Source organism: Ailuropoda melanoleuca, chromosome 7 (assembly GCF_002007445.2).
Source record: "Ailuropoda melanoleuca isolate Jingjing chromosome 7, ASM200744v2, whole genome shotgun sequence".
Taxonomy (NCBI): Eukaryota; Metazoa; Chordata; class Mammalia; order Carnivora; family Ursidae; genus Ailuropoda; species Ailuropoda melanoleuca.
Genome location: NC_048224.1, coordinates 133,544,681 through 133,554,827, shown reverse-complemented (window position 1 = coordinate 133,554,827; position 10,147 = coordinate 133,544,681). Strand labels below are relative to the sequence as shown.

The window sequence follows — 10,147 nt, the reverse complement described above, 5'->3', positions numbered from 1 at the left end:
GTTGTTAAGCATCTGCCTTTGGCTCAGGGTGTGATCCCAGCATTCTGGGATCAAGCCCCACATCAGGCTCCTCTGCTGGTAGCCTGTTTTTTCCTCTCCCACTCCTCCTGCTTGTGTTCCCTCTCTCGCTGGCTGTCTCTCTCTGTCAAATAAATAAATAAAATCTTTAAAAAAAACCCAGAAATACATATTGAATTGTCACTTGTGGAAGTACAGTTCCAACACAGAGCTCCAATCCCTCACCTCTAAGAAGAGTCAAGAGAAGATAGTTGAGGATTTGTACTCTTTTCAGTATTTAATTACTCATTTCCATTAAAATGTTATGAATTATCAGGAGTATCTTAAAAATCATTAATTAAATAGCTCATGTTTCAAATTCTTTCTATGGAATGTTGATACGTTGTCTTTATTTTTGACACTTTGCCTTTAATAAAATGCATCATTTATCACATTTGCAGTGGAATATCAATGATTTCTTAATAGTTGGTGTCTGATCTTTTCTGGTTAACATTATATCTAGATTTTAAAATGTCACAGAGATAACAGACATTTAAGGAGAGATAGTTTGGCAATGTGTACGATTGTGTGTGTGTGTGTGTGCGCGTGTATGTGTGTGTATAAAAAGACATCGCATTGTCTACATCAACTCCCTTAGCTTTATCATTCTCTAATTCTGGGATCTGGAAAACCAGCTACCTCCTCTGTACCTCAGTTTCCTCAAAATACTACCTCATAAGATTAGTGGAGATAATCAGTAGAGAAAACATAGGTACAATGATAGGAATGCTACCTTGCACATAGTAATCACTCTAAAACATTAGCTATTAGTGGTTTTATTATCATCATTACTAGTATGCCCACTAACAAAGTACATGTGTAAGTAACCTCAAAGCTCTTCCACTATCCAATGATGGAGGAAACACCCCTGTGACCATTAGTGGTCAGTTACCCTACTGTATCTTATTGATGGCCTGCATGACTTCACCAACTGGCTATTTACAATCCCATTGATTATACCATTGCCACTCACTGCCCACTATTGCAAATTACTCTTCTTCTCATTCAATGGTAGGATTCAACAATGTAGGATGATTAAAAATATACTTTCAGAATATTGAGTTATTTAGATACTTTTAGCATTTACATTCACACTGGCCAAATGAGGATCATGTTTAATCTTCTTAATTGGAGAGCCAGAATTTTTAACCAACAAATGGAGAAAATCCTTTATACCTGGTTGCATGCATTGAACTATATATTCAATTTAATAAGAAATTCACTTACCTGAATCAAACATTAATCACGTCGTAACTATGTTGAAGAGATATTTTCCTTCTCAGAAAGGAGACTCAATATGATAATTTTGCGATTTCTGAATTGTATTGTTAAATCTCGAGTAACCAGGACACTAGACACAAATTGCTAGAATATGAATCAATATATCTGGAGTACTCATTAAGAGACCACTTACAATTTCATCAGAATTGGCAATTGACAACTTCTTGAACTATTGGCCTAAATTCCCTCATTACTGACATAGAACCAATAAGATATTACCTAGTAATTACAATGTGTGCTGCACATATACAATTAGTTAAATGATTTAGTAGCCAAATGTAATGCACTCAAGAACTTACTTTCTTTGAAGTCTTTGAACGTAGCTATAAACCGCTATAATCTCTCATTTTTCCAGATTTAGAGCTTTTAATTAAATATATCTTCTCATTTGAATATTAATTAACATCTAATGACCCTTTTCAATTTACTTTTTTTTTTTTAATTTACATCTTGTCTCAGTATATAGTTAAAAGGGCTCGTTCATTTTAAAAAACACTCTGCACATATTGGGTATTAAGTCTCCAGACATTTTTTTATAAGATTAATGTATTAACGAGTGTATGTTAACAGGCCTAAGTTTAATGCATTCTAGTTAATTTCCTACACAGCACAGGTCAGAACACAACATATTAATTCCAAAAGAGGCAGAAGGAGAGACAAGATATATCGGGATGAAACTAATACCTGTTCCTCAATAATCATAGCCTGAAGCTTGGGCTTTCTTAACCAGATATCGGCATCATTTTCACGTAGGTGCAGAATAGTTGGTTGGCTTCATTCCTTCACTAACTCTGTAAATATTTACAGAAAATCTCAGAAGTCTGGAACTAATTCAGTTATTGGTAATATAAATAACTATTCCATTTGTTATATTTTATAGAGGGAAAATGGAAAAGTGATTTTAATACGGAGAGACTTCTTTTTTAGTAGTTTATTATTGCATTAGCACAGAATCAGTCCTAAGAAGGGCATTAAGAAATGACCCAATTGTTTTTATATCTTTGGCATGCCTTATAAAGTTTGACTCTAATCTTTGCATTTGTGATGAGGGGAAAAAATAAAGACAAGGCTTTTTATATTGTACCCTTCAGACTTGGGATTGCTACATGTATGTACATCTTGGGGAAGAACTGTTCAGAGGTAAGGAAAGCACTGGGTGGGACAGAAGAAGTGGAAAGTGAAGACCCATACCTTGGCACCCTGTGGGCGCAAAGCAGAGCAGACTCGTTTTGGACTGGGTATGAATAAAGTCACATGTCCTAAGATGCACCTGTCTTTTCTGATCATTCTTTAAAAAAAAAAAAAAAGATTTTATTTATTTGAGAGAGAGAGAGAGAAGGAGCAGGGGAAGAGGGAGAAACAGACTCTCCGCTGATCAGGGAGCCCAACGTGGGGCTCGATCCTGAGACTCCAGGATCATGACCTGAGCTGGAGGCAGGCGCTTAACTGACTGAGCCACCCAGGAACCCCTGACCATTCTTGATAACCAGAGTATTAGACTGTCATTGTCAATGGCTCTTTAGTAATACTGGACAGGGTTTTTTAAACTAGGATTATTTTTTTTTTAAAAAGCAAAATGACTAAGACATACTTTTGGAATCACATGTGGTTTATTAAATGAATAACTGAATAAGAAATATTTATACATCAAAACACAGGTAACAGATAAAGTGATTCTGATTAAGCTTTGGTCCTGCTCATGTAAAAATTGATGCAACTCTTACGGCCTCACGCCCAGGTGATATTCAATTCTCTCCTCACCACATCTCGCTTTGGTTTATTTTCTGATACTCAATTGCATGGACACTGTTCTTGTCCTAAATTGTTAGCTGTGAAAAAATTGACATCAGTATAAACTGCAGAGAACTCTTGACTTTTACCATCTGCTAATGTTCAAGGTTCAAAAAAGATTAGTATATATTTATCAGTGGTTCATATAATGCTAGCTAAGCCTGTTACTCCTAGCTACTGAGACAATTTGTGCACAACAATAACGTGGGGGCATACATGCTCCTTCAACAAGCTTTCTGTGGAATAATGGACCAGCTGCCAGTTTCTTTAACTGAGAAGTGTGCCACTGGCATAGCTTACTGAGTTTCGTCTCATTTGGAATTTGATTTGTGCTGGGGCAGTAAGAGAGGTTTTGTAGTTCATTTGAGTTTTGGGTCCGAAGAAAAACTATTGCCAGATTAGTAACTTCCTGATCAAGCTCCCCATAGCATCTTTGACTCTATGATACTTTCCGGATTCTCGTAGCAGAGACCTCTCCAGGCTACTACAGTCAGAGTCTACAGTTTTCTCCTTACCTCTGTTATTCTCACTCCTCTCTAGAATTTAATACTAAGCATTTACCATTATACCTTAAGTGATAGGTGATGAATGTGTATACTAGTTACTTAAAAAAGAACTTTATCAATTAAATTTATTATTTCAGAAGATAATGCATGAAATTTTATTACTATGTAAAAATACGTACCATTCCTTTTTTATTTCAAAAGAAAATGGCCTTTAGATACATATAGATAGATGATAGATAGATAGATAGATAGATAGATAGATAATAGACAGATAATAGATAATCTCATTTTATCTTCCCCTTAAACCTACTTGATTATGTTGATCTGTGAAGGAAATTTAAAAAAATCTATCAGGTGTACATGAATAAGACTGAGCCTGTTTCAGTAAAAAAAAGACATTTTTTTTCTATTATTGCTACTTGATGAGAAACTGAACAACAGATTCTAAGGCTAGTTGACATAAAGTCTACTATTGAATTAATTCAATTTCCATTAAGCGCCGTATTGCTAAGCCTTGTGTTATGGCAATCATTCACTATCGTAGGGAGACTTGCTCTATTATACTAGATATAGGATTTGTTCAAACTAAAAGTATAGATAATATTTGGGAGATAATATAATACAATATCCCTCGGGATTAGCAAATAACATTTTTTTGAGACACTAATCCTTAGTATAAAGTTGAGGCTAATAGCAAATTTTTCAATAAAAACCTTCAAGTATTTTATGGTTAAATAATAATAATTAAAAGAGATTAATTTGCTTCTGCTTTTGTAAAATTCATTCAAGAGCATAAGGCAGGATGCTATCTTCCCCTAAGAACTGCGGTTTTGTATTATTATTTCCTTTACAGAGTTCCCTAAGTCTAGATAAATGCTGTATATTTTATAAACTGCCTTTTATATTTCAAAAATGTCTATTTTTCTGAACAGACTGAAAAAAACCACTTCCTCTTCTAATGTATCATGCTAAAGTCTAGAGGACAACAGTGACTAGGTCAAAAGGAGCTTAAAGCAGCAGGATACTTCAATTAATAAGACAAGATAAATATTTGAGGAGCTTTAAAAGTTCATTTCTCATAAAGATTTAGATAACCATCATACGTTATATAATGACTTCATTTTCATAATCACCATCTGAAATTCCCTTCAAATTAAATATATATATTACATGTAGATATATTTCATTTGACATATCCTCCCAATGAAACAATTACTTTGGTGCATTTAATGGCCTTCCTCCTAACTGATAGAGCTGTACAATGTTCTCCATTCTGCTATTAAAATATTCTAATTAAATCAGTCACCCTGGTCCCATCTGTTATATACTGATCTCATGCAGAGAAGCTGCTGGAATCTCTCCAGGGCAGTGAATGTACTTAGATCCTTTCATGGCTCATTGGATGTCACATGCAGGAGTACCTTGTTCTTGGTTTGAAATTATAACTAAGGCTCCGGGTATACAATAAACCATAGTGAATGTTGTGGAGATTAAATCAGCTCTTTTTTCAGAACTCTTGTTGAGTAAAAACAATTGTGGTCCACGTCACTGTTCAGCAACCTACTCTTCATCATGGTCTATGAGAAAGGTCTGAGGAGAATTCCTGAATATTCCCTCCAGGTCTGAGCATGACAGGCACCGGATCCTAGGTCTGTAGGAACATGGCAAATCTACCATCCAAGACTGGAGCCCACCAGGACACCAGAAGTCAGCGCCAAAGCGAGATTCCTAAGTGCAGAAGACCTCTGTTCTTTCAAAAATCACAGCACCCTCCGTGAGCATTTCCCAACAAATTTATTGATTTTTAAATTTTAATTTCTTGGAAATTGGCTGTGGTTTGATGGTGGGGTAATCCACAGAACTTCGTGTGTATAATGTTCTTGTTAAAAGATGATAGTAACGATGGTCTTGATATGTTAATTAGGAGGATTTGGCTGACAAAATGCTGGTTTTCATAAGTGATAGATGACGAAACCATTTGTATCTGCATTTACTGCTGTTATTTTTTAGTTCTAACTTTCTGGTTCATGGAATGTGGATGTCTTTTACAAAGAAAAAATCTTATTTTTTATTACCATGTTTTAATAATTAGGTGGGTTAGTCTAGCTGATACTTCTGTTCCCTGAAATGTATGACTATACATTATTAATTGTAATGATGTTTCATTACAAAGTTGACAATCCTGCTTATATCTCAGATCCTTTTTGGTGTTAAGAAGACCATGAAGTATAAACAAATAAATTTATACAATATTTATTCAAATGGCTAAACATATAACTCTATCATCTATCTATCTATCTATCTATCTATCTATCTATCTATCATAAATGAGCATACACTTTTTTCTCTCTTATCCTTTTTTTTACTATTTCAAATATTAAATAGTTTCAAAGTTTGTTTTTATCAAATCTATTCATGCATATAAAGAATCAACTGTTCTACCAGATTTTAAAATCCAGTGTCCCTATATGAGGCAACCCTTTGGCTCTTGTATCTGATTAAGTATTCACTTGTTTTTATACAAATTGCATCTGTTGGTATCTATTGCCCTTCTGCTATGGCTCTTTCTCCCCTTGCCTTCTCTTACACACTCATACCTTCATCGACCTTTCTTCGGATAAGCTCACATCCCACCTTGGTTCTGATCAGTGTCCAGTGTTAGAGTTTATGTTATTCTACATCCTGTCCAGACCTCATCCCCCATTTACTTGGCCCATTCACTTTCCACATCCCTAAAACTACCATTTCACTTATCTCTCTTCGAACCTCTAACATCCTCCTTCTAGTCATCACTCACAGCAGACCTCGCTTCCTATTTTCCTGAGAAAACAAATGTAGGTAGCAGAGGAGTCTTCCAGAAACTCTCAGACAGGACACATTGACCCCACATCCTCCACGCTCTGCCCTGCCTCCTGTAAGGTCAGGTGAACCCCCTGCACCCATATGTTTGCCTCTCCTCCTGCCCAACAGACCCACTCCCTTGGCCACACTAGGCACTGCTCTAGCACTTCTCCATTTTCTGGATTTTCTACACTTCTACTGGATCATTATGATTATCAAACACTTTTCTTACATTTTTAAAAAGAGGAAACCCTCTCAATACATTTAAAGTCAGTTCCCACATTTCTCTACTTCTCTTCCTCCTACCCCCACCCCCCATTAAGGCAAATCTCTATAAAATGTTGTCTGGACAGACTTGCTCTCTTCAACTGAACTCTTCACATTTTCTCTTGAGTCCTCCTCAATCATGATTTCATTCTCATCATGCTTGCAAAGCCATTAATAGGAAGACTAATTCCCAGTTGCCATGTGACTCGAACATCAACATTTGGTGTAATCTAGCTCTGAAACAGTTTTTTCCTTTGGATTCCAGGAAACACCTGGTGTTCTAGCCTTTGTTTCTTAGTCTGCTTTTCTGATCTCACCTCTCATGCTCTGACCTCCAAATGCTGGTAAGCCCTGGGACTGTCTTCTATTCACACTCAAACCCCTCATGACATTACCTAATCTCATGGCTTCAGATTTCCATCTCTAGCCTGAGCCCTTCCTCTGAATTCCAGAGTGTTGCATTCAACTGCTTAGTCAACATTTCTACTCAGATGTCTAGTGGATGTTTCCAGCTTACCATGTACAAAATCACACACACACACCCCAGCTGAAAGAAAGAAAGAAAAAAAGAAAGAAAGAAAGAAAGAAAGAAAGAAAGAAAGAAAGAAAGATGAAGGAAGGGATGAAGGAAGGGAGGGAGGAAGGTAGGAAGGAAGGAAGGAAGGAAGGAAGGAAGGAAGGAAGGAAGGAAGGAAAGAAGGGAGGGAGGGAGGAAGGAAGGACTGAGGAAAAATCTGCTTCTACCACTAGTAAAGGTCTTGTTTAGCTTTGTCATAGACTGTTGCTGTTCACTCAATCCAGCAGCAAATCCTATCAGTTCTGCCTCCAAATCGTATTCAGATTTCGGATCCCACCCTCTCCGTCCTTACTACTCCCACCCTAGGCAAGGCCTGACCCTCCCTCATCTACATGATCACAGATGCTGTCAACTGATAGACCTGCTCTGCCTTTACCTTCTTCTCTGTCTGTTCTCAACACAGAAAGCAGATTGATCAAGTTAAAATGGCATATTATGCCATATCTCGACTCAAAATAGTATTTCCTAATAATTTCAGTTTATTTATTTTAAATATCTCTTCACTGTAGCATTAGAACAGTTTCAAAAGGGAGCATAAGGAGATATGGACATTCAACTTCTTTTCTAATGCACCATGTTATCAGAATCAGTATCTAAACGTCTTATTAACAAGTCCCTACCTGGGGTGGCTGTGCTTTGGGTTGGCAGGGCCTGGGCAGGGCATGCAGTGGGGAACTCTGGGTGGGAGGCACTGATGAAGGCTGTCCTTTTCCAGCTGGAATTACTCTTGAGGAGAAGACCCAAGACAGAAGACACCAGACAAAGGATAACCACAGTGCATTTTCAAAGTATATCCACTTTCCTGTGTTCTCATCTTTATGATGTCTGGCATCTGTGTTAAAGTCCTTCTGTCCTTCTAGCTGAGCCTGGGCCTTATTACCTGAATGCCTGGCCTGAAGCTCACTACGAAGGATATTAGGCTGCATGTCCTGCTGCTCTCTCTGCAGAATATGAAATAGCTGAGAACATAAAAATCCGATTGCTGACAGCAGAGGAAGGATGAAACACAGCCAAACCTTAAAGGCCATTTCCCTAGAGTGGGTTTCCTAAAATCTGCTAGGAAAGTTGAGGTACCATGAAAATGCACCATGCTTTACCTTTATCTCATGTAATCCCAGTTGGAAAACCTAAGGAAGCAAAGCTACTTGGGCTCGGCATTATAATAAAATGTGATTTATGAGCTCAGAAGGAAAGAAAGACTTCCCTGCTACGGGATTAAACACCAAAGAAGGCAGAAACCAATGTTACTGGAAAACAATTAAAGTTTTTCAGTGTGTTCATGACCATCATCTAGAAGAAGAAAGCCATGACAATACCGACATCTTACTAGAGAATCTAAGGTGGCTTCTGGCAATATGCAAACCCATATCCTTCAGGAGAAGATGTAAGCCCTACCTACAGCACACCACATGAGCGGGGGAGCAGGATCTATGCAGAGCAAAGAAGCTTTGGGGATTTGTTGATGCACCCAAGATGGACAAATGCACAAGCAGTTCTTCCACTGGAAATAGTGCTGGGGCGATGCATGGAAAGCATGAACATAGATGCAGGAGATTCCAGAGATCCCACAGGAAAAGAAATTTTCCATCCCTCTGGGCAGCAACACAACTTAAACAAAGGTTATCAAACCAAAACTTTTTGGTGCTAGCATTATAACTAGTATCCACCAATAGAAGGTCCAAGTTAATGTTCTGAACTTGTGGTTTCTTCTTACTATGTTGACCCTTTATAGCACTTATCATCTTCAGCCATGTGGGTATGCATATAGATATCAACCTGCCTTAACTGAAACTAGCCTAATGGACACAAGTTAAGCATATAAAAACGAAGAGCTAAAGGTAAAAATTGGGAAAGCCTTAGTGGAAAAACATGAGCAAACAAATAAAATACCCAACATCGCACTGAAGAAAGACTTCTACATTTCTATTAAGGAAAACTGGAATCCCAGTGAGGACTTCTAAGTGAACAAACATCCCATATTAGAAATCTTGCATATGTATGACTGTCAGTTGAAGCTTTCAATAAGCTGTGCAGTCTGTTAAAATGTGTTTCGATACAGAAACATACACATATGTAAGTATGAAATATATAAATACACACACACACACATAATATGTGTATATGAATGTTTTTAAAATCGTTGTCCAGGTAAAGGAATAGAGATGGTGTAGAGATTTTGTTGGCTGTTCTTGACCACACTCATTACTGTCACTAAGAAACCCAAATAAATTTGCTAGAACTATATCACACCACTTTGTAATACATACACAGTGCTAAATAAATCTTCTTTTAAAAAATTTTAGAAGAAAATTTTTTCCGGTGTTGTTTGTTAACTCAACCCATGAATTTGTACTTGCCATGATTATTCATAATTGGCAGTGTTTCTTTCAGAAAAAGAATAAATATGGCACTTGCTCTAAATGTGCATTAATGAAAACACAATTTGATATTAAAAAGAAAAAGCCCCATCAGTGCTTTCCAAGCATCTTCCAGAACATAGCCTTACTTTTCTAACACTAAATTACAAGATCTCCCTGATGAAAATCAGTTAGAAAATCATTTAATGTAATAATAGTAATAGTTATTATTGTTGTTGTTATTTGCATCAAATTTCTAAATGCTGTGTTAGGGGTTGTGGAAAATACAAATAAGGCATGGCTTATTTTTTGGGTACACTCAAGTTACTTATTATTTGTTTAATATCTTTTTATCCATGAACAAATATGAACAAATCAGAGAACATCAAACTGGCAAAGTGTGTAGTTCGAAAGTAAAAGGAGATGTAAGACAAAGTTATAATAATGATTGTCTGGAGAATGGAGGCAAG

General features: G+C 36.8%; 1 pseudogene; it reads left to right on the top strand.

Annotated features, from left to right (window-relative positions):
* Window positions 1-2,444: 2,444 nt before the first annotated feature.
* On the top strand, window positions 2,445-9,281 carry LOC109489870 (annotated as a pseudogene).
* Window positions 9,282-10,147: the final 866 nt, after the last annotated feature.